Raw genomic sequence first — 7,038 nt, forward strand, 5'->3', positions numbered from 1 at the left:
GGAAATCCCAGCAAAGGTCGGGGTCTGAACCAATCAGTTAATTCTACAAAAATTCCTCGCTACAAGGTAGCTATTTTTTGTATAGAGCGTTTTCATTCACGTGACTACCGGCCATATTGGTTTCCTGAAACAAAAGAAAGTATTTGCATAAGAATAGAGTTCAATTCCCAGAGGTTTAGTTTGGGACACCAACATGGCCGCCACTTTTTTTGTTTTCGGACACCAACATGGCCGCCGTGACGTCATGTGAAAACACTCTATTAGAACTGAAGCCCAAGAGTACCAATAGGAAGAAAGCTTTCAGTTCGAATTGTTGACACAATGATTTTTCAAATTTATTTCCCAGTGGTTAGGAATTAAAAAAAAAAAGAGAGAGAAATTATTACTAAATGGCAAACCCATTTTAAGTCGTCAACCAAAGAATGTAGAGTAGGTTATGTTGCTATCAAATTGGGAGTTATTAGCTGAATCATATTTTTTGGTGGAGTGTTCTGAGGTTAATAACACCCAAGAATTTAATAAAGCCTAGAAAAATGGCATTTACCACACGAAAAGGAAGGAGTTGTGTTGACTGGTTTACGGGGACTTCTCTGTAAGAGTAGTGTGATTTGGAGACATTTTTTAGTAGGTGCTATTACCACCTCCTCCTCCTTCATAATTATTGCAATGATTATTGTATAGAGCGGTTTCCAATTGAGTGTCGTAAAACCAAAACCAAAGTAATTACTCTGACCAATCGCAATAGATGTAAACAACACAACGAGCCAATCAGAATTCGAAGCCAATTCATATAGCTGGCGCCAAGCGCGGGAAAACGCGTGCGGCGAAAGCACGATTGGTTTTGGTTTGGATTCCCATTGGTTGAGAAAGTGGCGCGAGCTTGTTAACCAATCACAGAGCGTAGTAATACAAACCCAAACCAGACGCAAAATTACTTTCGACACTCAATTGAAAACCGCTCTATTGCAATGATCCTTGTGTAAGACGTAGAGAAATTATGTATGTTAATGACCTCGTCGTCCCTCTCACCACACCCCTTCTTTTCTCAGTTAATCCTGACGGATTAAACTGTCACGAGTGACAAACCGATAATGTGCTATTCATCCAGGATTCAATCAACTGTACCGAAAAAGATGGCGACTGGAATATTTACCCATAATTCTTAGTGCACGAAAACACTAAAAACGCACAGTAAAGTTCTAAAACCTTCAAATCTAGCATACACAATGTTGTTAGTACAGGGACGAATTTTGTCCAAAAAAATATGGCTTTCTATGTGCCTGCTCACTGTGTTAAGTTGGCAAGGTATTGTGGTAAAATGTACGTACAGGTGCCATCTTTCCATCTTTTTCGTACAGTGGATTCAATTGGTTACTTCACTTCCGAATCTTCTTGGCAACGAGTTCAGTCAAGGACATTTTGAACCAAAATTTGGACAAACTTCAGCTGACATACCCATTCCTAATAACGATGTTCGTTTTTATATTCTTTAATAACTTGGATATATTTTTATGAAAAGAAGCCTAATACAATAATACTCCAACAATTTTTTAACAATTTACTAGGCGGCACGGCAACAATCTGCACTACAGACTAATGGCCTTATTTTGCCTTTATTATAGCATGCAGAACAGGCTTTTTTTTTTTTTTGCGTTTTTCAGGCAAGCGAAGGCGAGCGCGAAGCACGCGATTTTCCCAACATTTTCAGCAAGCAAGGATATTTTGAGAGAATAACTAAATAAGGGATAACAAGTTTAGACAAAACAAAGAGCAAAAGCTGACCTCAAAAACTCATTAATAATTCATAAGCCCATTGGCTTATCAAATGGTCGATAAAACATTCCGTGCAGTGGTTTTATATCCTATAAAACCTCCTCCTTTTTAGTATGCGGTGTTTAATGTTTTTCTCGTATGCTAATTTCCAACGTTCACAAAAGCATCATCGTTATGAACTCTCTTGACACACGCTTTTCCAGGAATGTTTTTGAAGCCGTTTAAAAAACTCGCAGCACGTGTTTTATCGGGTCTAAACCACTCGGCTGCGCCTCGTGGTTTTAAATCCCGATAAAACACTGCTGCTCGTGTTTGAACATTACATAAACAAACCATAAACAATATAAAGTTCGTTGACTACCGTATCTAAAACCAATTTTGGAACAAAACTGACGCTCCGGTTACTTCACATTGGGCAAGTACAGAAATGATTTTGTTGGGAGGGGGGTGGGGTGGGCGCTTATTAACTTTTTGGACCTTTTTGAGATTTCAGGGTAGGTGCTTATTGGAGGTGGGCGCTTAATTGAACAAATACGATACATGCATCCCTTTTACGAGCATTAGATTAGCTTTCTCAGTTCTCGTTCAGGCCACCCATGTTGAAAGGTTTGGGTGAATTTTCACCAAAGAAAACCTGATTTTTTTAATCCCAATTAAGGACCTTGCCTCCTTTTGCTAAAGCGCATATGTTTTGCACATCTAAGGACTAAAATTAGGGGAAATCACATAACACTGAAAAAAGCGTGGTACTTCAATTTTCTATTTGTATTCCAGTAGCCGTAACTAAAATCTACTTCTTCAGCGTAGTCATAAACCGTGCAAAAATACTTCTGTATTAGGAGCCGGTACCGTCCTTAAAAGGGCAAAAAAGGGCAATGTGACTAATTTTTAGTGTCACTTTGAATAGCGAAAAAAAAAAACATATTTGTATCTATGGAAACGTTAAAATAATAGTTCAGTATTGTTTACAATTACCCTACGAGTATACATAAGTCTAGTATTTGTTATCTTTTTGCTGTGGATAGCTTGGATGGCAATGGATAACAACATGGTTGAAAAAAATGGTCAAGTTCTTCAAGAGTTTCCTGAGTATTTTGGAGCAATCGTTCTTCATTGGAGAAGTCATTTGCTATATTTTCCTCCGGGTGCTCTACGGAGAATTTTATGTTAGAGAAAAAGGATCGTTCTGTGTTAAATGTTTGAGTAGCTTTGATCAAAATACAGCAAAATGTCTCTGACAGTGTCCCTTTAATTCGGTTTTCTGATGGGATTAAGATTAAAGCATCCCAAGCAGATTTTCCCCAAACACGAACGTTTGGATGCTCCATACATGAAGGCTTAACGCGCTACTTTATTAATTAACATTCTTGATTTACTCAAAGTGTTTTCTTAACTTTATCAGCAAACTACACTGAAATCTCACACAAATTAAAAACTTCTAAGGAAGTAAATTAACATTAACAGACGTGTTTTTAATCAGCTATAAAATGGTAGGAGGTAAGAAGCGTTTTCTTTACCTTTGACGGATAAATGACAAAGTGACGAGCCTTGCAGCTAAACCAACAGCTCCGCTTACGTAAACGAATCAAGGAGAGACAATGTTAAGACAACTAAAGTAAATAAGATAGATCGATAGATGCTTTGTTACATAACACATAGCAGCCATGAGCTGAATTGCTTATTAAAACTACCATGCAATCAATAAAAAGAGAAGCTACTTGTAATGAAAGTTGTTGTAAAAAGAACAACTTTCGAACAAAAAATAAATAATGGTATTAAACACTTCAGTCCAGAGAAACACAAAATACGTGCAGAAAATATGTTGGAAGGGTCCGAACTTTTATAAGTACATCTTCATTCTTGTGTTGTGACGAAAGGCTCAACTTATGTTATACGACGCGTTTTAATTTTAGTCATGTTGATTGTATTCAAGCTCCCGAAAACTGGTAAAACTTCAGTAAATCAGTCCAAAAAGCACACAGATAAGTGATAAACTAGCCGAAACTTTTGAATGCAGGGGCCATGAAGAAGACTAATTGAAATATTGGCCCAAATAACTGAATAAACAAGCCCTTTGCCGTAGTGTCAGCCCTGCAATTCGCTTTGTTTATTAACAAGTAATAAACTTTACCGTTTGAGAGCTAAATGGCCTAAAAGTCGAACCGGGAGTACTGTAGCTTTACCTCATAATAAAACTCCCAGTGTGGGAGGGCGGGGGAGCTACTCAAAATTTTTCCCAGTCTCGTGCAGGTGTGTTGCCCGATTCTCCAAACCCTAAATCTATTTCAGACCAATATATTTCATTTAATTTTCCAATACCCATCTCAAGCAGTTTAAGGCCTGGGTTTGAAGGGTGTTCAGAAATTATGAATGATCCCCTATATCTTCGGTTTCTCTGCCGAGAACAGGATGAAATTTTCCCTGATAATTAAACTTGATGTTTTCTTTTGCCTTAACGTATAATTTTGATCATGTGACACATCACATGACCAAAAAATGAAAATTTCGTAAATCGGCGATATGGCGGCGAATTTTCTTTATATAGATAACTGAATTAGTGTTTCCGAAGCAGATTTTAAATATTTAACTTTCTACGTATGGAATGATTGTCCTTAAGTTTTTAAATTGGAGAAATTAACAATCAAAGGTTGAATTGTGGACTAAAAAATGACCTTTGTCCTGATAAATTTTTTCTGGAGAACAATGGACGATCATTCCAAACGTGAAGCGACGCAGATATTTAATCTTTATTAGAAACGCGTTTTTGTTCGATGTTTTCTCTTAAAGCCGTCGCCTACCTGTCAAATCTTTGCTTTTTTCACAAAAATGATCACGTGACATGTCACGTGATCTATAGTACCACTTATTACGCTTAGAAATTTTCAGAATGATGAGATCTTTTTATCTTCCAAATTTCAGTTCAGTGCCATTGAATTTGTTAAAGTTATCTAGAATAAAACATTTTTCCTCTTAAAAGCCCTTAACCCAGGCCTTTAACTGCTTGAGATTTTCCGAGATGCATCTTTCGTATTGTTTCTGAACAATAGTCTGTTGTTATTCCAACACTGGTACACTATTGGAAGCAATACTTTACTGTACATCTTAACTTTAACAAGAGGGTTTCGTGAATCTCGGGTCCCTGGTCTGTAAAATCCACCTTCAACCAAAATGATACGATAGCAAAGCGCCTCAAATTAAAAACCATCGAAAAAGAAGTCTTATGACTTCCCCACCAACAAAAACCATCTTGAACGATACTAAACGACCGGTCGACGCCCTGCCCAGTTGCTCGAAGCATGGTTAGCGCTGACCCGGGTTAAATGCCATGACAACCTATAGGTTTTAATACCTCTTAACCAATGGTTAGCGCTAACCATGCTTGGAACAACTCAGCCGAATTCAGTTTATTTGGTATAGTGTGTAGGCTGTTACGAGGAAACAATATCCTCGTCCCTGACTACACTCACTAAATATGTAATCTGCGCTTTTTGCCAACGTCTCTTGTGTTTCTTGTCTGAACTTCTCCTGAACTAGCTTACATTTTCGGTATCGATCGATATGATGTCGACAACTACACCAGGCTGCTATCCACTGTAATACACTACTGCACGATCCAACTCGCACTAGTTGACAGAAGCGTGACACCTGGTGCTAATTTCAATTACAGATTGGATCCTGGACTCTGGACTCCAGAATGCAAACTTTCCAGAAAGTTCTAAGAAATAAACGAGATAATAATTAATTACAAAAATCTGTTTACGGAATTTGTGCATTGTTTCTCTGAAACCTTTTTTTGTCTTTTGTACTTGACTTTTGTTAGAAGAAATGGTGGTGTGTTCAGATGTCAGCGGTAGTCTTCTAGCTTCAAAGCCCTTCTTCACTGGAGACTAATAATATCACTTACAGTCCTTACACCCACCTGTTTTGAACTCTCCAGAATTTTCATTAAAATTACCATAACTCAGTGGAAATCATGAAAGCAAAAAAGGTGATAAAGAAAATTGTCTGATACCGTCCAGTTTATTGTTAAATTAAACTAGGAAAAGAAATAAAAAAACGTTTTCTTTTCCATTTTTTATTTATTATTTTTTTTATTAGAGGCAGTTCAAGATATTATTAAATTTCAATCTATGTTTCCTCGGTTTTAATTTTCAGCGACGGTCGTGGCAAACTTACACAAGTCAAAAGTTTTATCTTCAATTTTGAAGAACGTGCAGTGTAGCGCAGCAGCTTGAACTGATGATTATTAGTACAGCACAATACTATAGTCAATAGTTACAGCTTCATTTTAATTAACCTTAAAACTTTATTCAGCTAAATTTGTTGAAGATAGCGAAGGAGTATTTCCTTCTGCGAAGGAGCGGACTAGCCGGTTTACACACCTGTCTCGACTTCCTCAAAACTTTAACGAGAATTTATATCACAACATGGTGCAGTGAAAGCTTGAAAACTCATCCTATCTTCAGGAATAAAAACTAATCCATTGTGCATACAATTTGATTTTTAAGTACTTGTAATGTAAAGTTAAGCATCTTATTCTAAATCAAGTACTTTTTATCCCCCGTCTGGATGAGTGCGAATCAGCCTGAATTAATGAACGAAACATCTCAATCGAAAACAAAATTATTCGGCCATATTTAGAGAAGACGACGAAGAAATCCCAACATCTAAGTATTTGTATCATAGCCAAAATTTGGCCAAAAAATAGTGCATAGCTTTCTTAGTTTTCTTGTTTTCTTTCAGTTTATTGCATTGGGATGGAAAAATATGCGAAAATTTGCGCAATCAGTAAATCCGTTTTTCACTTCCATCCATCACCCATTCTTCACAGAAGGATATCAGCTGCCCATAACAATTACTTTATTTTTAATCATTATTATTTTTTAATTATTAATACTTTACTGATTCAAACAAAAAGGACTGTTTACAATACAATATTTAACTTTATAACTGAAGCTTAACCCTACAAGACAAAACTGCACTATACTTTAAATTTTGGTAAATTCAGTTTGGCATATGGCTAGTTTGCACTGATATGACAGCGTTATCCCTTCCAGTGATCCTCCATTTTCATAAAAAAATACTTAGGTCGTCGATTGACCGTATTCTGGAATTAGAATAAGCGAAATAGCTGTTATAATTAGATTTCTCTTTTTAGGTAGATTTTGGAAAATTTTGGGGATACACGATAATTTACATTTTAGAGCTATTTTGCGCCTATTCCGGAATAAAGTCAATCGACCGCCCGTCCAAAGTTCCAGAGTC

This window comes from Pavona decussata, unplaced genomic scaffold (genome assembly GCF_977016875.1).
Source record: "Pavona decussata unplaced genomic scaffold, jaPavDecu1.1 SCAFFOLD_32, whole genome shotgun sequence".
NCBI classification, from domain to species: Eukaryota; Metazoa; Cnidaria; class Anthozoa; order Scleractinia; family Agariciidae; genus Pavona; species Pavona decussata.